The following is a 24,186-nucleotide window of genomic DNA, read 5'->3' as shown; positions in this document are numbered from 1 at the left end:
CACTCATACCGGCTATACCTCTGAACCATGGAATGGTGGCTGGAAAGCATGGATGGGAGGTGTGGGAGACCGAGCTGTAAATTGTATCAATACGGCACTAGCAACCTTCTCTACAGTTCCACAATTTGCATTCTGCGGTGGGTCCCGTGTCCAAGACTTCTCTCGCGCTGCCCCCCTGCACTGGAACAACCTCCCGCCACCCATCAGGCTTTCTGATTCCCTTACCTCCTTCAAGCGCTCTCTCAAAACCCACTTTTTTCGACTAGCCTATCCCTCCTCCTAACCTCTTTTGATCCTCCTATCCTGCCTCCGTTCCCCTCCGTTCCTACTTATCCTGTTGTTTTTCGTTCGTCCACCCACCTATTTTTAGTATGTTAACTCTTATGAGTATGGTCCTCCTGCCTCACGTACTCACCCTACCTCTCTACCTCACCTGTCCTCCTGTCCTGTTCTTCCCTTCCTCTACTTCATCTTCAGTCTCCTCGACAATTTTGACACCTACTTCTGAACTGATGCTGATTTTATTTCTACCAGCTATACCCCTATTTTTACTGTATTTTTCAACACACCCTGTACGTTACCTTGTCATTTGTTTTTTGTTTGCTATGTACGGCGCTGCGGACACTTTATAAATAAACGTACTACTACTAGCTAGGCGACGATGAGTCAATTCACTGCGAATCATATTTAAAATTAATATCAGACTTCTAGGAAATTTTTTAGTGTGCAAGACACATGCATATGATGGCTTGTTTAAGCGACACTAATGTTGGAATGCAATTAGCCATGGTAATTTACTGCATCTAATGGACCAGTCTAGGCCTATTCAATTGTTCCAGATGCCGGCCTCAGACAAAGCAAAGTCCATGATAACCAGCCCTATCAGATTTTTTTTTTTTCAAAAAAACATAGAACTTGGAACCTACCCCAGATCCTAAAATTTTTACAGGAAAACACGATAGCTTTCACATGAAACAAAAAAGGGGTAGAATTATATATATCTGTGAAAAAGCGGACAAAAATTACGATAATACCCTATTTTTTCATGCAAACATTTATCAGGAACAATTGAATACCCTCCAACTCAGTGGCAAACGCAGGATTTTCAGAAGGGGGTTTCCAGAGGGGCGGAGCAAAGCACGGAGATGGACACTTAGGTGACCCAGTATATGCCGGGTCAGTTAAAGTATTATAGATAGACCAAATGTATATAAAAAATAATAATAAAATATATATATATATATATATATATATATATATATATATCGTCAACAGCATTGTATGACCCCTGGGCATAGCAATGTATTGGGGCCCCTACCGATCCTCCAGCGGTAGGGGTGGGGGAAGATTTTATGTCCTGCGGGTGGTAGGGGGTATTATATCAACCGCTCTGCATGTAGGGCCTGGATCAGTAATTTCCACTAATTACCCCTTTACTGCACAGATGGTGGGAGATGGGGTGGGAGAAGGGGCATTGGGCTGGAAAAAAGGGGTCTTGACACATAACTTCCAGGGTGGTAGAGGATGTTTAATATGCAGAGGAGGGGTGTATAGTGGAGTCGGCTCATTAGTCATAATTTTCTGGTGGGAGGACAGCTTGCTTGACTGCAGATATCTTCAGTTCCCAGAAATAGGTTTCTTAGATTGGAATGGAAAAACTAGAGAATCCCACCTACCAAATGGTATTGGGGACTAGTGGATCAGAGTTCAGGAGGCAGAGCAATCTGCCAACGAGTATATAAAACTACATACCAGGTGTGTGGAGCTGGAGCAGTAACCAGCTGCTTGACGGCTAATATCTCTGGTTCTGGGAACAGTAGAGACAAGCTGCCAGTGTCCCTCAAAGGGAGAGAGTCCCAGCTTTTGGAATATACCCTCAGAAAAACGCTAAGTCAGACAGAACCTGAAATATCTGACTGGGAATAACAATTAACAGGCTTGGATGGGGACCACTGCTTTGAAGTCAGATATCTCCGGTTCCCAAGGGCCGATTTTGACAATTCGGTACTTGTGTATTTTGGCGGCGCCCATCGCATCGCATACCATAACGCATACGATGGTATGCGATGCGACGCGATATCGTACGACGGTGCACGATGGCATACAATTTTGAAATTGTATGCCATTGTACATGGCATACGATGCCATACGATGCGATGCGATTAAACATTGTATAAGCACCCTAATGGGTGCTTATACAATGTTAAGCACCCTAATGGGTGCTTACAATGTTAAATGCACCCCCACGCCACCCCCCCCACTATAAACGTGAACCCGAAGCGTGGCGAGCGCAGCGAGCCCGCGAGGGGTGGCGGTACGCGTCCTACGACCTTTTCATACCCCCACTATCCACGTCGGCGTGGAGTTGAGAATAGAATAGTGTGGCGAGCGCAGCGAGCCACCGAGCCCGAAGCGTGGCGAGCGCAGCGAGCCCCGCGAGGGGACGCGGATACCTGTGAAGCCCGCGAAGGGACGCGTTTACCTGTGAAGGTATGCGCGTCCCCTCGCGGGGCTCGCTGCGCTCGCCACGCTTCGTGCTCGGTGGCTCGCTGCGCTCGCCACACTATTCTATTCTCAACTCCACGCCGACGTGGATAGTGGGGGTATGAAAAGGTCGTAGGACGCGAACCGCCGCCCCTCGCGGGCTCGCTGCACTCACCACGCTTTGGGTTCACATTTATAGTGGGGGGGTGGCATGGGGGTGCATTTAACATTGTAAGCACCCATTAGGGTGCTCAAAAGCACCCTTTAGGGTGCTTATACGATTTTTGATCGTATAGGGGGTCAAAATCGCGTCGCATCGCATCGTATGCCATCGGGTGCATGGCATACGATGCAATGCGATCCGTTCATCGTACGACGGACATCGGGGGCGCCGCCAAAATACACAAGTACCGACAATTCTTATATCCATGGAAAGAGGGGATCCCTGCGTGCGCTACTGCTCCAACTAAATTTTTACTGCAGTTGAGCCAATGGAATGTTAGCATACTAAGTATAAATTGATGCTTGCCAACCGTTTATATATCACTTCCAGAGAAGCTTAGAGGTGATAAAAGTTGACTGTGCCATTTTTGTCATCATGTGGGAGGATATTATGATGCTAATATCATCACCATGCCTCTATATGGTTTAAATGTGCGATGATCAGTGACTGCTTTGTCCTGTCTACTTTCTGGAGCCCGGCCTGCTTTCTAATTCGGGAGTCTCCCAGATATTCTGGAATGACTACACTGTATGCAAATTGCAACTCTGACATTGACAGTTGTTTCTCTTAATCTTTTGGAAAAATTTGGGGCATATTTATTAATATTTGCGACAAGCCCCCTAGAAATAAAATTCACAGAGGACTAAATGGTGGATGGTTTTATAATAATCTATTTACTCAATATTAAATTGTGAGTTAAGGAATATTTATTTGCAGCAGACAGGGCCTGAATCTGACCCTGCTAAACTTACAACCACTGTCTAAAACAAATATCCACCCATTTTTTGAGTCACATGGATCTCAGTGATGGCATAAATAGAGAGAGACAGCCAAGCCTCATCCAAATGGTTTGGAGATATGCAATAATGCATATGCTTGGTACAATGCTTGCACCACTGGTTGCAAACCTGCATGGGAGGGAGAATCAAATGCAAACTACGAATCACCCCACTTTGTGACTAATAACCCTTTCACATTGCAACTAATTACCTGGTACAAGCCGGTTTGATACGGTAATTAGTGCGATGTGAAAGGGGTTACCGTGTCCCGTAAACAGGTAGCAACACGACAATAAGAACTGATAAGAAAGCAGAAAGAGACCCGTTTCCCGTTCACACTATGGAGGAGGCAGCTCTAAGCGCTGCCTCCTCCTCCCCCGCCCCTGATGAAATGCTGAGTCCCCGCCATGCCCCCTGATGACCTCAGTGAACCGGCAATAATGCTGGTTCGCTGTGGGGTCGTAAACATCCCAAAATGCAGGTTTGCGCTGGGACTGAACCATTCAAAGTCCCGGTGTGAACCTTCATTTTGCAATGTGAAAGCAGTATAAGTGTTATCTATAAAATGTCCAGCTCGACCAGATATTTTGCTCACAACTTCTAGCTTGGAAAGTGGTTCCTACTATATTTAAGAACTTATTTTTTATCTTTGCCTTTCCATGATTATTGGGAAATACATTTGTAAATCCTATTGGCTAGCTGTTACCTACCATGGCTGTTGATCCTTAGCTAAAGACTCCCATTCGATTTTAAATAAGGATCTTTCGGTTCAATTTTGTCTATTAGAGAAAATGTTTCAGGCCACCAAACCAATGAGTTTCATTTTATTTATGACAGTGCTCTATGCCCTACTCAATAGTTCAATGATTTATTCTAGACTGTATTTTGTTTATTTAACAATCCAAATACATTTTCTTTATAAAAAATTTCTTTATAAAAAATTTCTTTATACATTTTTGAACCTTTTTCTATGGTTCTTTCAATTTCCCATATTTGTATTTGGTAATTTAATGTGATAATGTGGGGCCCTTCTGGTTATAATGTGTAGATGACAGGTGCAAAGGAAGATCTTAACTTATCCAATATTTAAATAACAACCAGCTAAGCTCGTTTTTCACAGTAAATTAAAGTTAGTATTTTTATTTTTTTTTGGACTTTGAAATCATTGCAAGTGTTCATTTTTCAGACAACCAATAGAGACAATGGGGGCAACCAATCAGATCCTGTCTACTATCTTCTAGCGGATGCTAAATAAATAAAAAGTAGATTCGGATTGGTTGCCCAAAGCAACATCACATTTGAAGCAGAATACACATCTTAGTTAATTTCCCCAAAACTGGGTGCTGAGTGACTCTCTGACAGTCCAGATTTGGACGGTCTTTTCTCCAAAATCAGAATCCTGACTGTCAGGAGCCTGACACTCATAATCCAGACTTATACTGGATATTTTCCACGCAAGGGGCCTGAATGCACTTCCCCCCTGTTGGGATCCTGACAGTTGGAATTCCAATTTCGGAGAAACGATCATCGGAATACCATGCCTACAATTAAAGTCAACTATTAAAAAGTAAAAGTAACTCTAGCAAGAAATTTGGACCAATGGGAACTACTCATGGAGAGAAAACAAGAGAAAAATTTGGAGATCTCAAGGATTGTATATAATAATAATTAATTAGATAAATTATGTAGTCTATTATAAATATTGCTACTTTTGAATGGCTCTCACATTGCAATAATTGTTACTGTTATTTTATCTAAGACTCCTAGGCTAGTATGTGCACTTTATATTTGAGCAATGCACAGGTTCAAGGTTTAAAAACATAGAAACATAGAATTTAATGACAAATAAGGACCACTTGGCCCATCTAGACTGCCCTTTTATTATCCTTTAGGTCAGGGTTGGCCAAACTTGTCCTCAAACTTGTCCTCAAGATCTACCAACATTGCATGTTTCCCAGGCAACCTGTGGATCTATAGTAGGAATGAATTCAGCAGGTTTGAAAATGTGACCGTTAGTATTGACTACAGATGTGCACCAGCTAGGTGATCTGGAAAACATGGACCGTTGGTAGATCTCGAGGACTGGTTTGGCCACCCCTTCTTTAGGTAATATCAACCCTTTTTGATCCAAAAAGGTTTATACCATACTACGAAAACTCAAGTGAGTCTTTATTATGTTCCATCCCTCTATATTACAACTTTCAAAAATATTTTCAGCATTCCAACAAGAAACAGTTGCCTACCATAACTTTACAAGCTAGTGTAATGTATTCATTTATTTTTTATTTGAAAATATTTTTGTTTGCAGACAACTGTTGTTTTGGGTTTCATTTGGAATGCCGGCGGTCTAGATGCCGAGAATTGGAAAACCAAAGACAGAATCCCTACATTGGTTAGAAATAGTTAGGCACTAAGAAGGGAGGGTTAGTGTTAGACACTAGGGGTCAGGGTGCAGGGAAGGGGGCGGTTTGGATTAGGCACTAAGAGGGGAGTATTATGGCTAGGCTGTGAAGGGGGGATAAAGTTAGGCTGCAAGTAGTGAGGGTTAGGGTGGGGGGTAGCATATTTACCTAAAAGTTGTCAGGATACTGACCATCGAGATGCCGCTGTCGGGATCCTGATACCTTTCCATTGTATAGTATATATTGTGAATGTTTAGTAGTTTTGAAATTATTTCAGATGCTTTAAAATCATAAGGTAACAACAGATAGACTTGATTTACAGTTTGTTTGTGGAAGGGGAGAGAGGACCCCGAGTCCCTCTTTTAGCTCTTGTCAAAGATCGCAGTTCTCATGAGTCCAATTCCATGTATTTGTTACTGTTTATAAATGTTATTCTCCAATAAACTGTTTCCTTAATATCTTTGCAGATAAGTAAGTTAAAGTCCACTCACCAAGTTAAGTACCATCAGGTCCATAATGCCGGTATGAGTGCCAGAGAAACTGCTATAACCTGAGCTACCCAACAGAACAAGAATGATGAATCCATTTAAAGAACCAACCTGATTCTCATTGGATTGACATGTACTGCCTTTGGGCCAATAGTCTTAATGGTTGAATAACGAAACAACAAAAGCACAAGGAGTTCACCAATTCCTCCTCTCTGCTAACTCATTCAGTAAACCTGAAAAACAGTTGTTCTGCTGCTCTCCCCACAGAAGCTGCCACGGTTTGACACAGCTCCCAGAAGATTTGAGTGCTCAGCAATTGAGCCTGGGGGAGAGCAAACAGTTCATGGAAACAGAGCAGTGCAGAGCATAAGGCAGTTTGCAGAATTTGTTTGAACACTGCAAGGATATGTTTACCCTCTAACCACATCACTTCAAACTGCTAACTCTCCAGACAACACAACGGTCTTTATGCCATTCATTAGAGCCATTCATTAGTTTAACCTCTATTTATAATTAATTTGCACTTCATTGTGTGCTGAATATTGTACTGAACAAAAGGTTATTGCTGAATTAAAATGACTAGCAGCTGATTTCAGGGAACATCTCATTGTGTTTCCTTAGCCCGTAAACCCTGCTGCACGTGCTGAATACATTCACGCACTTTGTTCTGCAATTGTTTAATATGGTCTTTTCCGCGTAAAGCATTTTATTGCTTATTATTCAATAAATCGTTAGCGGCGTTACGTTTAAAAAGTCCCTTGAACAACTGGAACTTAACAGGCCCTGTTGTAAAAGAGGTAAACCCACCCGGATTCCTGGTTTCAGGAATCAGGGTTAATATAAATATATATAATATAAAAAAGCAGTTAAGATAAAAAAAGAAATAGAGGATCACCTATTACATAGATGCGCAGAAAATAATTTGTTAAGCAATACAATAGGGTATGCAGTTACATTGTCGATGTTAACAAAGTAGATATGAGTAAGTAAACAAATACATTGTTTCCCCCAGCTCACTGAATGGTATTAGTAACCAATCTTGAACACTACATGATAATAGAATTCAGAGATATTGGTTACATTATACCTGCACAGGTGTATGATATGCCCCCAAGCTTCTCTGTATATTGGGGGTCCCTAGCGCTATATCTAGGTGCAGGGTGCGGCACCCCAAAAACTGTCATAAGCTAGAAAGCCCAGTGCGGCACGACAGTGAGATACTATAGTGTTAATAATTAGTGATAAAAAGCCGAAGCTATATATAAAGAGAGATAAAATAAAAAAATTAAATGTAATTAAAATAGTAGAGAGATAGGGGGAAATTTACTAAACTAAAATCGTAAAATAAATTAGTATTTTCATAGTAAAATCCAATTTTTTTTGGCGTATTCGTATTTTTGCCATTTACTATGATGGAACATTCATATTTGAATTTACAAATACGAATGAATACACCATCGATAGAATATGAATAGGAATCACCATTCAAAAGAATGGTGATTCCTAATTTACTAAGCGGCCGTAACCAGCACCATGCTGAAAGAGCCTGGGCTGGTAATAAAAAAATCAGGAAACCATTCAAATAGGGGTTCCCCAATTTTTTAAAACCAGCCCCAGGCTCCAGGGCCTGGTCTGGTTCTGAAAATACGAGGGACAAAATGACTAGGGGTCCCTCATATTTTAAGAACCAGGCCCAACCAGCCAGCAGGGTAATGCCACAGCCGGGGGACACTTATTATATAAGGTCCTGTGGCCAAAGCATTAACCCTACAGACCAGTCAGCCTGGTCAGGGGCCCTGGGGGTGTGGGGACCCCCCCAATAAAGGGGTCCCCCCCTCCAGGATTTGCCTGGGCTGTGGTCACCGGGCTGATAAAGTGTAAAAAAAATAGAATAAACTATTGTCTAATACTGTGGAACTATGAGTCCCAGCAAGCCTCCCCTGCATGCTGGGACTTGGAGAACCACAAGTCCCAGCATGTGGGGCATTAAAGGGCCCTCTGGCACTTTTAGTTCCACAGTATTAAAAATAGTCAGATAAACACACTGACACACATTATAAATAAAACTTTATTTCATACAAAGCCCACACATACTGATACTTACCTATCTTGATACCATAGGTAGGGGTCCGGTGTCCTTGTCCGGTGTCCGGTATCCGACAAAATCCATAGGGGACCTGTGGAAGGAAATTGGCCGCAAGTCGGCCAATAGCGGTATTCGGGGGCGGAGAAGCACAATGTAAACAAAGACACCGTGCGGCTCCTGCTCAGTCCGTCTGGGTTCGGTTAGCCGGTTAATTATTTTGCCACGACCCCTGGACTTCTTCAGGAATGAAGAGGCATTGATCTTCGCCATAGGACACTTCCTTCCACAGGTCCCCTAAGGATTTCGTCGGATACTACACACTGCAGCCTGCACAGATCTGACTGATCCGTGCAGACTGCCTATAAGAATTCATATTAGGGGCTGTATATACGGCCACTAATACGAATCAAAATGACATCGGGGATTACAAAGCAGTCATATTTGACTGCTTTGTAAATTCCCCTCCGGAATAGGAATTTGCATATGGCTAAAACAGCCGTCTGCAGTCGTATTCATTCGTATTAAGAATACGAATACGACCAATCATATTCGTATTCTTAGTAAATTTCCCCCATAGTGTTAGTGAGTGAAAAGTGTTAACAGAATCATTCTATTAAGATTTTTCACTCACTAACACTATCTCTCTACTATTTTAATTACATTTCATTTTTTAAAATTCTATCTCTCGCTTCGGCTTCCTATCAGTAATATTTATTAACACTATAGTATCTCACTGGCGTGCCGCACTGGGCTTTCTAGCTTAGCACCTAGATATAGCGCTAAGGATCCCCAATATACAGAGAAGCCTTGACGTGGCTTTGGGGCGACAGGTACAGTATATGTAACCAATATCTCTGAATTCTATTATCATGTAGTGTTCAAGACTGGTTACTAATACTATTCAGTGTGCTGGGGGAAACAATGTATTTTTTTTACTTGCTCATGCACCTGAGTAGTGTTACTGAATTAATTGAGCATCTACCACTATATGTATGAACAAAGTAGACATGCCGATATCAGAATGTCGACAGTTATAATGTTGACATGGTTAAAATGTAAACACTGGAAAAATGATGAAATTTACATAATGTCGACATTAAAAATGTCAGCATTGTCAGAATGTCAAAATAAGTATTAGGGTTAGGTTTAGAGTAGGTATGCCAATCACGGGCATTTTTCAATCCCGGATTTCTGGATTGAAAAATGCTCAGTCCTGGGAGCCCAGGTTTGGACTCCCTAATAAAAAATATGGCGCCCCCCTTCCCCCCACAAACAGGCCGCCCCACACATACTCACATAGTGCAGACGGACACAGGGGTGTAGACTGTGGGAGTGGAGATTGTGGGAGCGGCATCCGATTGGTGCGGCAGACAGAGGGTGTTTGTTGGTGTGGGCCCAGAGTTGCTTCCTAAAGTGAGAGGCAGGGCTGAGGTGCGGGCCCGGGGTTGCTGCCGGAAGAGGGCGGCCGCTAGGTGCAGGGGTTATACCGGGAGGGGGTCGGGCGGAAGTGGTGCCGCTATTTAGCGTGACCTCTGACCATCACGCTGTGCAGAGCCATACACCCATGGATCTGGAACAGCTGGGCAATGTTTGAGTGGGTGCTCAGGCACTGCCATGCATTAGACTGCGCATGCCAAAATCCTGGGATTGAAAACTGCAATTTTGGGATTGAAAGCCCAGCTATTTTGGGGCCAAATCCCAGGATACCTCCTATCCCAATCCAGGGATTGGCCACCCTAGTTTAGAGAATGCAGGTTGAGGTTAGGTATAGCGGTTCAGATTAGAGTTACTTTAGGTTTAGAGGATAGGTTAGTGTTAGGTTTAGGATAATAGGATAGGTTAAGGTTAGGTTTAAGATTAGAGGATAGGTTAGGATTAGGAGATAGGTTAAGGTTGGCTTTGGAGGCTAGGTTGGTTTAGGTGTGGGGGATAATTCTGGAGTCTCCCAGACATTCTGGAATGACTAGAAAAAATCTAAAATGCAGCGCTAGGGTGTTTTCTGAAAAGAATTTATTACGATATATCTGAATATATATTTAATGAATAAAAATATCACACATTGTACATATGAGAATTCTCATGGGATAAACTTGTATATAAAAAATCATTGATAAAAAATGTTGATGGATATGAATATTCCAGCTAGCATTCAATATTGTGGAGGATTAGTTTTGTGTCCAAATCAACACCGGTAGGCATATATTTACCATACGATATGGATATCCTTGTTTGGAGATTACCCAGTAATGGATTACCAAACGTCACGCAATGGTGGAATGATGCAGTTCTTAAGGTAAAGCAATACATGTCTTGGTAGCTGCAGAGTATAACTCAATGTAGGGATCCAAAGTGGCGATGTAAACTGGTCCAGATGGAGTCTGGTATGGAATTCCAAGGATTTTAGCTGGAGGAGGTGTGAGATGGAATACTCTCCAATATCAAGCTGGAACAGGAATGCTGTGGCTCAATGCGTTTCGGCAGGTTCACACACCTTCATCAGGAGCTTCATCAGGAGCCTTCATCAGGTCACTTTTGTCTATTAGAACCTGGCTATTCTTGTGTTCCTGGCTCAGATATCTGTTTGGAATCTTCCCTCTAGTCTGCAGCACTTCTGAGTTTCCCCAGCCTTTCTCCATACAGATTGTACTAATGCTCCCAACCTTCAATGAAAGACTGTGTACGGCTTCTGCATTACTGATTGGACACCTGTGAGACCTCTGACCATTTGTTGAAGCTGCTAGCTCTCGTATTAGGCCCAGTTGATTTCATACTGAGTTGTTCCTGGTTGTGCAGATACCACTTGGCCTGTCAATCAATTCATGCAAGGCAAGGGGGTTAAATATCCTGCTCAAGGAACAGGAAGTTGCCTTGAGCAATGTCCCTGATCATCCCTGTTGTGCTCTGATTCCTGGCACCCTGCTCTGAAACTCCATCACTACCTGCTCTGTTTCCTGGCTCCTACTTCCCATTATCCAGACTCCTAACTGCTATTCTCTGGCAGTCACTATCCGGTCATCTGCCGCTTTCTGGCAGCCACAGCCACTATCCGCTTATCCAGCACTGCCCAGCTTCCCAGCTGATTCAGTCATCTCCCGTAGTTTGGATTCCCAGTGGCTTCCAGTTCTCAGTCATGGTTCAGCTATCAGTCACCATCTAGAACTCAGCTAATGCCAGGCTACCTCCATAGAGAACTTCCTGTGTGGCTGAGTGTGTCCTGTCATCCTATCGTCTCTGGATACTAAGCCGCAATGAGCTATCAAGCCACAATCAGCTAACTAGAAACTCCAAACTATTCAGCCGTTACCTGTAAACCAGCTGCTACCCGGTTCCAGCCACCATCCGCTGATTAGTTGCTGTCTGGTTCCAGTCACCACCCAGCTTCCTACTATTTCTTGTATCTAGGAGCTGCCAGCTCTAAAGACTTGTGCATTACTTTTCGCTACCATGGAATCATTTCTGCCAAGAAGGCACTCCTCAGTTACATCACCAATAGGAGCTCCTCAGTTAATCCGGGATCCCCGCATCCAAGTTATTGCCAAGTGGGCTTTTCTCAGATCTGTTATTGCCAAGTATGCATTAATGAATTCTGGTTATTGCCAAGGAGGCAAATTTTAGTTGTCCCAATATTCCCAAACCCAGAAGTTTCCAGAGTTACCGGCAGTCCCGGATCCAGAATCTCTGAGACTTTCTAGCACTACTCCCTGTATTATGCCGGAGTTCCATAAGTGGGTCCTCAACCCCATTCGTGACAAATGATTTATTCTAGAAGTTATTTGGTTTATTTAACAATCCAAATAAACTTTCTTTTAGCTTTGTGAACCTTTTTTCTAGGGTTATTGGAATTTCCCATAGTTTTATTTGGTAATTTAATGTGATAATGTGGGGCCCTTCTGGTTATAATGTGTAGATGACAGGTGCAATGGACGATCTTAACTTATGAAATATTTAAATAACAACCAGCTAAGCTTGTTTTTCACAGCAAATTAAAGTTAGTAGGTAGTTTTAGGGTTAGGTTTAGAAGATAGCTTAGGGCAGGGCTTGAAGTGGTCCTGGAGAGGTGGGTGAACTCATTTTCCTCTGCTACATAATTACCCCCCTCCCCCCAGTAGGCAGAGCCAGGGCCAGTGGTATGGATTTTGGCACCCCCCTGCAAACTATAATGGTTTTCAGTTACAATAAGTGTGCAGGGCCAAGGTGGAGGTTGAACAAGTTCCACTTCACCGTTACAGGAGGTGAAACTCTCTTCCACCCCATCCCCCCACCACTTTAACCCCTGGGTTAGGATGAAGATTAGAGAAAAGGTTAGGTTTAGAGGTTAGGTTAATGTTTTGGGTCAGGTTTTGCATTAGGGTTAGGTTTGGGGGTTATGACAGGTTAGGGTTAGCCCTAGTATTACAGTATAGGTTAGGTTAAGGGTTATATAATAATGTGCCCTAAGCATGTAGAGCGCAGCGAGCCATGCGACATGATGCGGCACACATACGGTGTCCATGTTGACACATGACACCCAAAATATAAAAAAATTATGTTGACCATTTTCATGTCAACCTTTTGTTTGTGTTGACCGTTCTGACCATGTCAATCTAATACATGTCAACTTTTTTCATGGTCGTCCTTTTGACTGTTGGCTAATAGTGGTCAACCTTTTGACTATCGACCTAGACGCTGTTGACCGCATTCTTCATTTCCAACACAGCAATTGGGGAGAGTTTACATTTGTACAGTATATAGCGCTTAAGTAAAAAGACATCTAAACCAGTCAGAGGCATACGAATCGCACTACAAACCAAGCAAAAGGTAAATACTTTTATGTACTATAAATTCTAATGTAAAATACAGTTGCATCAAACAGCAGCTTGAAGGATATTTCAGTCATTTTACCAGCACATTGTGAACAAGTTCTTCCTTCTAATCTAGGACGTAAAGATATTGAGGGGTAATGCTGGGTTAATGTAAAAGCGGGTTGTAATTCGCATACACAGGAAAACTTGCTGATCCCTGAAACAGCAAAGCTTTGGCTACTTTCAATTATTCATAACAACGCTCACATTCCACTGGGAGAGTTCAGGAGGTCACGGCTATTTGCATATTGCACAATTCTCCTCTCCATAGGTCAGAAATTGGACGTTACATGCTCGAATGGTTTCCATTCATACTTTTTGATTTGCCATTAATATTGATTTATTATTATATATCTTTTTCATGTGTAAATTGAAATATTTGTGTTTTCTTTGCTGCTGATTTTAGATTTCATAATTCGTTTTTTTTTTACGTCCGGTGAAATCCTGGCAGTGACTGATGCCGAACTGTAAATGCATATTTTCAGAGTAATGAAGCTGGCTTTGCGGCATTTAATAATTTCTATTATAATAGTATTCTAAATAAATAAAATAGAAATCTGTAACTAGAATGAAAACTGTTACATTGGTGACAAAAGAGAAGCAGTAATGCACGTTATGCCATCTGTACAAACTGATGACACGCCAAGGTTATGTACGCCAAGGGACTCTACCCACTGTACCCACTATTTCAATGCATCCATATGCACTGGTGTTTTGGCCACTACTCAGTAGCTTTGCATTTGCAATGTATCAAAATCAATTCAATGTGAATCATACCTGCCTATATTTTTTTCACTCCTCTCCGGGAGAAGCCCGGAGAGGGGTGGAAGGGGGCGGGACGAGGCTGATGTCACCAAACCCGCCCTCTTAATGATGGGCGCTCGTCTGCAATTGCCCCTTGCCCAAACGCCTTCCCTTTGATGCCCATGCGAATGCCTTGGCCAGTGCGATAATCACCAAAGGCATTCACACAGATGGTCTGCACAATCGGAAACGGGGCCAGATTCGGCCGACCAATCAAATCTGAATCAGGCCCAAAATACATTATTTGTCTATATTAAAGGAAATCTGTCCAATGTCCTTGCACATAAGGTCGACATTACTTTGTATCACTTTGGAGAAGTTCCTATGAAAGAGCTTACAGCCTACTGTTGGTTACTAAGAAGTTCTTAACTTTCAAATGTTCTATCAGTCATAGAGCTGGTTCTGGACTCCCGTGGGATCTGCCAGTGGGGAACAGGCTGCAGTAGCGGTGGGCGAGCAGGAGATATCAAAACTCAGATTTAATTGAATTGGCAGTGATGATTGGCTGACAGTGCTCTCTCAGCCAATCAGCAGCAGCCCATTTATTTTAATTGGAGTTTTGACATCTCCTACTCGCCCGCTGCTACCACAGCCTCTCTCTCTCTGGCTGCCATCGGCTAGATGCCTAGCACTGCCGATGCTGCTGCTTGTCAGACTGACATTACAGGCACAGCAGCCGTTAGAAGAGGATGCAGGGCGGGGAGAGCACCTCTCCTGCCAATGCTTCCCTGCTCTGTATACTATAGGTGTGTGTCTGCAGTTGTTATACATCGTAGATGGTAATAAAGCAGCTGCAATGTACACTGATGCATCTGATTCCACTAAATCATACGTGCTGCACATATAATCTACAGGATCCAAACCAATGCACACGGGAACACGCATTGGGTTGGACTGAATGTCAAACGGGTCTAATTTGGCCAATTTTCATCCAATATATAACCCCAATCCATTGAAATCGGTTAAAAACAGGGACCTTAGGACCTCTTCCACAATCCCTTGTCCTCCAAAATAGTTTAGGCTAAGGCACTAAAGATTAGCCATAAACTGAGATGAACAAGTTTAACATCTCCTTTCACATGGTAGGATGGTGGGTACTAATGCTTGTTTACAGCACTGGGTAATTGATTTTTTATGTAAAACATTACTTTTAAATGTGTATTACTTTCAGCTGTTCTTTTGACTTTGCTACACATATTCAACTGTAGTCAATTGGCTTCTAAATAAACTAGAAATAGTGTGGAGGTGCGTAAACACTATAGCCCCGTACACACGGGGGAGATATATTGCTCAGCCATATATTGCTAGCATATATTGCTCAGTGTCCCCTTTTCATCAGCGACCAGAGATGGTCGCTGATGAAAGGGAACCTCTGCCGGCGGTGCCGTAGAGGTAATCAGCTGGTCGCAGGAGCTTGCAGTGATTAGAATGGGGCAGAAAACGGGAGCGTGCACCCGGCGATTTATCACCGGGGCACACTCCCATCACTGGCAATATGGTCGCCAGCGACCATATTTCCAGCGATATCAGCCCCTATCGCCCCCGGGTGTACATAGCTTACGTTTCACTACAGTACATATCACTAATGCAATTCTGAGTTGAAAGCAGCATTTATGTCATTTGCAGGGTGGTAACACATTGCAGCTGAGCAAATCTATTCAGTGTGTTGCTCCAATGGATTGAATATGTTCCTGCACACTACATAGATCTGCTCAAAAGCACTGTTATTTTTATTCTTAGAGTAGCTTGATATGGTTAGTTTTTGTGCAGGATCTAATAGTTCAATTAGTAGGTTATTGGACTACAGTGCAACAGGTTATGGGTTCAAAAATTGGTTATGGCAGTATATTGAAATGTGTTATTTACTAAAGGGTATTGTAACCGAATAAAAAGAGCTCTCCAGTTAAGTGCATGAATCCATCCAGCAACCTAAAGTGTTAATGATGTATATTATTTGGGTTTTTATTTCTAAAACAAAGGTGCTCACATTTCAAGTTGCCATAGGGACATGTGCAGCATCATGCAGTGTATTACTAAGAGACCACAGTCAGGAAGGCTCTGTTGTATGCAAACTAACACACACATGAACTATCAGTCTGTAGCTTATGGCCCAAGGCTGTTTTTCACAGAAGTGTAATGAATTTCAGTTGAAGCTCATTAAGAATGACTATATTTGAATGTTGTTTCAGTGAAAGGTTGTTTTGTACTTATTACAACACAGAGAGACTTTGTTATCAAATAAGGTTTCAGGAATACATCATATTTATCCTCTGTTTTTTCTCCTCTCTAGCAGTCAAATGCTTATTGGAGGAGGGGCTAAAATGCAGTGGACCCACTACACCTGGTATTTGTTGCATCGGTTAAGGGGGGCGCGGGGACGATGCAGGAAAAATGCCCACCTTCCGGGGTGGCCAGGTGGGGGACCCGGTTCCTCGATCGTGTTCCCCACAGCTTTACATATTTGGTCACAAGTGGGTCCTCAACCCCATTCGTGACACATTATTTATTCTAGAAGGTATTTGGTTTATTTACCAATCCAAATTATTTTTCTAATAGCTTTGTGAACCTTTTCTAGGGTTCTTGGAATTTCCCATAGTTTTATTTGGCAATTTAAAGTGATAATGTGGGGCCCTTCTGGTTATAATGTGTAGATGATAGGTGCAATGGAAGATCCTAACTTAAGAAATATTTAAATAGCAAACAGCTAAGCTTGTTTTTCACACTACTACTGAAACTGAAATCTAACTTGCAGTGTAAAAAGAATGCAGCCTGTATTTACCCTGCACAGAAACAAAATAACTCTCACAAATATAACTCTCTCTATACATGTTACATTTGCTCCACCTGCAGTGCACGTGGTTTTGCCCTATTTCAAAACAAATTTGTACTGAGCTCAGATCTGAATAAGACCCTAAGTTCTGAATATGTGTTTGCTTCACTGCTGCAGAACACATACTGTACATTGCTAATGATAATACAGGTTGAGTATCCCGTAACCGAGTATCCGTTATCCAAATTATTCCAAAAACCATACATTCCAGAAAGCGGAAATTTTTTTTTTCTAAAAACTCACTGGGGACATTTGTAACAGCACTACTGGGGACATGATATGTAACTGGCACTACTGAGGACATGATATGTAACTGGCACTACTGCGGACATCTGTAACAGCACTACTGGGGACATGATATGTAACTGGCACTACTGAGGACATGATATGTAACTGGCACTACTGCGGACATCTGTAACAGCACTACTGAGAACATGATATGTAACTGGCACTACTGTGGACATCTGTAACAGCACTACTGAGGACATGATATGTAACTGGCACTACTGAGGACATGATATGTAACTGGCACTACTGCGGACATCTGTAACAGCACTACTGGGGACATGATATGTAACTGGCACTACTGAGGACATGATATGTAACTGGCACTACTGCGGACATCTGTAACAGCACTACTGAGGACATGATATGTAACTGGCACTACTGTGGACATTTGTAACAGCACTACTTAGGACATGATATGTAACTGGCACTACTGAGGACATGATATGTAACTGGCACTACTGCGGACATCTGTAACAGCACTACTGAGGACATGATATGTAACTGGCACTACTGTAGACATCTGTAACAGCACTACTGAGGACATGATATGTAACTGGCAATATATATATATATATATATATATATATATATATATATATATATATATATATGTGCAAGACAATGATTGCTTGGCATTCAAATTCAGTGCCTGAGATAGTACACAAATTTTGTTTCATGTTTTGAAACCTTGTTTTATGCACACATAAAATATATGTGTGTGTATTTCATGTGGTTGATGTATTTATACAACATAAATGCAAGAAACTTCAAAATACATCATTGAAATATTAAAATATTCCGAAATGCGGAATAATCCGTTATCCAAAATTCTCCTGGTCCCGAGCATTTTGGAGAAGGGATACTCAACCTGTAATGTGTTGGGAAGATCATGGGAGTCCATTGCTGCAAGGAGGAGAAGAGCAATTCTGTGCACAAGATCCATGAAAAAAATATTTTGATTTTATCATCTTTAACTGGAGGATAGATGGTAATATGTAAGTATGAGGGTGCTCTTGATTTTCAATATTACATTAGGCTTTTAAACCTTGTAAAATGACTACAAATTTGTAGTACAGGTATGTCAGAGTATGTTTCTGCTACTGTATTTGAGCCACAGACAAGATACAGATTACATATAAACTCAAACGTACAAATGTGTCGAATCCTCCAACCATCGGATGATTTTTCAAGCGCTCGCAAATCTAAGACACCTCATTTATTTATTTATTAACCGTTTCTTTTATAGCTCGGCATATTCCGTTGCACTTTACAAAGGAGACAGTGATACAACAAACAGGGTATTTACAGACAGTCAAAATGTAGGAGGGCCCTGCTCGCAAGCTTACAATCTATAGGGAAATAGGCATTGATACATAAGGATAGATACTGTATTCTTTGTTGCATCGATTCCACCAGAATGCAAGGTTCCGTGACTGGTTCTGGAATTTGATAAGCTTGCCTGAAGAGATGAGTTTTTAGGGAACGCTTATAGGTTTGGAGACTGGAGGAGAGACTTATTGTGCTTGGGAGGGCATTCCACAGAATGCCCGGTGCAGCCCGAAGAAAGTCCTGCAGTCGGGAATGGGAGGGAGTAATGAGTGTGGATGAGAGAGGCAGACCTTGGGAGGAGCGTAGAGGTCATGTTGGATGATATTTTGAGATAAGAGAAGAGATGTATGTTGGTGTAGTTTGGTTTATGGCTTTGTGTGTAAGTAAAATAATTTTGTACTCATCTGTACTGATGTCAGCTGTCCACCCACCACACCCACTTAATTGGGGAACTTCAATGAGAACACCCATGAAATGCTGGGCATTCGCAAGGGTGGATATCTTGGCCCACAACCCCATGCCCCCGCCTGCACTGTGTATGTGCGAGCGTCACAGCCGTGGCCACTCACACACAGCAGCTGCACATGCACATAACTGACTATGCGCATGCACAGTCGCAAAACATCGCTCCCCTGCATGAATATGCAGGTGGGGGGGGGGGGGGGGCATTGAACAAGAATAAGGCCCAATGTCACAGCTATATACTGTAGGCATGACTGTATGTGGAACGTTTGTTCAACATTGAACTAGATTGCCATTGGACAAAAGAGGTTAGATTAAAGAAAATGAGTGAAATGAATTAGGTATTTAGGCCATATGTGTATTGGATATTGGAATCTGAGTTTTACATAATGAGTACAAGTTGCTCGTAGTTCTCGGTTCTTTCCAATAATAATATCTAATTATGACCATTTAAATAAACCAGCTACAAGCAGCCTGAGCATTTTACTCCCTTAATTACTTTTCCTCTTATAGATATGCCGCATTCTGCTCTCCAATACTAGTAGTATCGCTGATCTAGAACACATTAAGTGGGGGAAGCCATCCTTACGCAATGCATTAAATAGAACTATATGATAATTACTAGAATCATTTCACACTGCCATGGTTTAGGCATTACAAAAGCTTACTTGCCTTCATAAAAGAAATGCCACATATTCTCTATATATTTAGTGCAAATTTTACATACTAACATATAAAACATGTACCATAAAATACACAGCAAGCTATAAAGATGGGATGATGCCGATAGAATATACTTCTTATTTATTTATTTATTTATTTAGCACCTTCTAGAACAGGCATTCCCAAACTGTGGCCCTCCAGCTGTTGTGAAACTACACGTCCCAGCCATAGGCGTGCGCACGGGGGGTGCCAGGGGTGCACTGGCACCCCCTAATGACCAGCATCAACCAATGATCCCCATCTACCTTCTCCCAAGACTCTGTTGGTCTGTCAGTGTCAGCGCTGCGGTGGTCACTCCAAACATGGCCGCCGTCTTGTAGGAGACATAGACTGCAGCGCTGGTAGCGGCAGGGAGCCGGCGCCGCAGTCTCTATCTGCGGTGGCCACTCCAAACATGGCCGCCGCCTTGTAGGAGACAGACACTAGAGGTCGACATGACCTCTAGTGTCTAAGAGGAGCGCAGCGCGCCCAGCACTACCCGGCTGGAGCGCTATTTACCATGGGGGAAGTGACACCTCAGTTTGTAGTACAGAGTTGGAGCCTCTCGGGGAGCCCTTTGATCTGTCCCGGGACCCTCAAGCCTCCCTGACACCCTGCAGCTCCCTCCACAGATTGGTGAGTGCCCAAGGATTGCTGTACCCACCAACCCCTGTGTGTGTGTGTGTTTGTGTGAGACCCTTTCTACAGTACTATCTCTGTGTGTGACCCTCTACCCCACCTCATCCCTGGTGTTTGACCCCTCCACATACCCCTTTCACCTGTGTGTGTGTGACACCTTGTCCCCTGCTTCCCCCTTCCTCTGTGTCTGTGACCCCATCTACCCAAATTTACCTGGTGTCTGATCCCCTCTTACCCCTATTCCTGTGTGTGACACCTTGTACCCAAATACCCATCTTCCTCTATGGGCGGTATTCAATGAGGCTGATTCGCCATGTTTTTATGGCGAATTTGTGCTGTTTGGCGAATTTTTGACAAAAACGGTGAATCACCCTATTCAATGACCACATGGCGAATACATTTGAAGGTTTTTTTCGCCATGATTCACCGAGTAGCAATCGCTATCTTTTTATGGAGAAGTGGAATGGGAACTTTTAAAATAAAGTGTTTTGTTTTTTACATTTGGTGTAAAAAAATCAGGAATTTTATTCTAAAGAGGGGCATGCTATTTTTATTCATGTGCTTACAGCTGTAAGCACATGAATATATATTTAATTAAAAAAAAAAAAATATATATATATATATATATTTTTTTTTTACACAGCAGCCAGCAGGGGGCGCCGGAGCCGAGCCGCTCATTACATATTCATATATTCACTGCACCTGATCGTTACGATCAGGTATAGTGAATATACGGTCCCCTGCTGGCACCCCCGGGGGGCAGCCTGTGCTGCCTGGCACCCGGGGAGCCCACCTCCCCCCCACAAACGTTCTGGGGCAGGCACAGAGACTTCCATCTCTCTGCCTGCCACCGTCCTCAGGCTCCCTGCGGCATTCGTTACGATCGGGTATAGTGAATATACGGTCCCCTGCTGGCACCCCCGGGGGGGCAGCCTGTACTGCCTGGCACCCGGGGAGCCCACCTCCCCCCCACAAACGTTCTGGGGCAGGCAGAGAGACTTCCATCTCTCTGCCTGCCACCGTCCTCAGGCTCCCTGCGGCATTTGCCGCAGGAGCTCATATTCACCAGTCAGGGGCAGCGAGCCCCTGACACGTTGAATACCGGAGCCGGCGAGGCTCCGGAACGTGGCGAATGTGCAGCGAATCCTAAAAAGGATTCGCTGCACCTCGCAGGTATTCTCATTGAATACTGCCCTATGTGTGTGACCCTGCTCAACCCCCTATCTATGTGTGTGTGAGACACCATGCCCCCACCCTGCTACCCAACCTTATCCCCTGGGTGTGACCCCCTGTACCCCAATTTCTGTGGCACCCTCTACCCCCATCCTGTGTATAACATATGGTACACTCCTATCTCTGTGTGTGTGTGTGTGAGTGAGTGAGTGAGACTACCCCAGTATTTTTTAGGCGCCTTTTATCCGCACACTTCCCATGTCTGTGTCACCCTGTACCTCCCTTCTATATAGAAGAGGGTTTCTTTGAGTAATTTTGCTATCGGGCCAACTTCTAGATACGCCCCTGAAGGAACCCCCTTGGCAACAAGCATGTAACTACCCTCTGGGCAACAAACATGTAAGTCCCCTTGGCAATGAGCATGTAACTTCCCCCATTGCACATAGCAACTAGAATGAAACCCCTGGAAAGAAGCATGGATTTTCTGGCATTGAGCATGTATCCAGTGACAATGACTATGTAGGTAAGCTGCACTTATGTGGCATAATATGCAATAGGCATTACGGTATGTCGTATAATGGGCATTACGGTGTGTGGTAATCTGTAACTTGTAATGGACATTATGGTGTGTGGCATAAGTGTAATGGCAATACGGCATGTGGCATAATATGTAATGAGCATTACGGTGTTTGAAATTATGTGTAATGGCATTACGGTGTAAAATTTGTAGCGCGCCTTCGGCGCGCACTGTTCCTGTTTCTGGTGTGTGTATGTGGGGGAAATGATTCATTCATTGATGTCCAGTAGGTGTTAGACACACCCAGTAAGCGGTGATAGACCTGCCCCTCCAATGGTGCACCCCCTATTAAAATGGCCTGCGCACGCCTATGATCCCAGCATGCTTTGCCATAGTTTTAGCATTCGTTAATAGCAAAACTGTGGCAAGGCATGATTGGACTCGTAGTTTCACAACAGCTGAAGGGCCTGTTCTAGAAGATAATTCAGAGAATTTGATTGCTGTGGGCAACATCCCAACTTCAATTTACCCCTAAGAGTCTACACCGTTGAGTATGTATTCAGATATGACACACACTTGGGAATAGAAGAACATACATGAATTTCCATTATACAGAAGCACATTCAGTACCTTCAGTTATAAGTCCAATAAGAGAAAAACTGATATCCATCTCTTTCATTTAAAAAATAATGTGTCTGTACTGTGACCCAACAAGGACTGGAGATTAAACATGGTCCAACAACAGGGACATTTGCCAACATTTGCAGATGGTCTGCTCCATACGGAAGTGCAGTGGAGGCTCCCGGTGCAGAGGGAGCAACGCCCAACTGCCATTCCAAACGGACTCACTGGCAGTGGGTGTGGCACCCCTATTTGAAGATTGAACTGTGCTACAACCCATCCTCTGGAGCCGTCACTGCAGACGTGTATTTTATAACCCCAATTATACTGTATCAGTCTGACCATCATATCAGGATACCACTTTGTACTACTGGAGCACATTTCTCATTTCCCTAGCTCACAGACCATAGGTTGCAGCTTGCTTACATTCTGCCCTAATAGCATATGACTACCCCTGGCCTGGTCCTGGTTAATAGAACCTACAGATGTAGCGCCCCTAATGCTTGCGGGGGCTGCCGTCGGAAGGGGATGTGTGCGCACACGACTTGCGCGCGCCCCATTCCGATGGGGCTCCCTGCTGCTGTCCACTGCCTCCCCGGTCCCCATTGCCTCCCGGAATCCCTCCCCTAACCCTGCCCGTCTCCCTGAAGCGGAGATGGGCAGGGTCCCACCCACTGACTGGGCCGCACGTGCATGTAAGATGCTCGCGCATCCCAGTCTAATGGAGTACCTCTCCACCAGCGCTCGCCAGCAGGGAGCGACATCAATGAAAGAGAGGGACTCAATCTGTACTGTAGGTTCTAGGCAGTAATAAACAGTATCTGTAACATTCCTGAAAAAGCATAGACAGTAATGGTGTGTACACGGTGAGATTCCTTTGCCATGCGACTAAGATTCGATTGCTATGCAATTTTTGCTAACTCTTGTGCTACTTACATACAATTCATACTATCTACATTCAATCTGCACTATATAGTAATAACTGCACTGTCTATTTGGCTTTTCGAATTCAGCTTAACAGCAGTGCGCATCGGCAATGAATCGGGATCGAAAGCTTAAAGACATGTTCGATCTTCATTCGATCTATGCGCTGCTGATTCAATTTGGACTATGTAGTCAAAATCGAAGGGTAAATTGCAACATTAATCTTAGAGCATAATGATAAGCGTAAGGAAATACAAATGCCTGAGGAATTCTATGGAAGGTCCAAGAAAGACAGGTACAAACAGGAAAGACAAATAAAAAGGATATAAACATAAACAAAGGACAAACCAAAATAAAAAACATGCAAGTAAATAGAGACTAAAATAAAATGGCAAAGGGTAGATAAAGAAACAGAAAATAAGTAAAAAAAGGTGCTCTCAGAAATGCAGTACATCATGTAATGATATACACATTGATATGCACATTTCAAAAATGAAGTGCAGAGATTTGCATTGTATGTCATTTGACCTTCATGATGAAGCCTTTTGGACTGATTCTGAATCACATGCAATATAGATGTATCTGTGGACAGCC

The sequence above is a fragment of the Crinia signifera genome, chromosome 3, assembly GCF_055691185.1.
Source record: "Crinia signifera chromosome 3, ASM5569118v1, whole genome shotgun sequence".
NCBI classification, from domain to species: domain Eukaryota; kingdom Metazoa; phylum Chordata; class Amphibia; order Anura; family Myobatrachidae; genus Crinia; species Crinia signifera.
The sequence above is the reverse complement of the archived record's forward strand: the minus strand, read 5'-3'. Positions refer to the sequence as shown.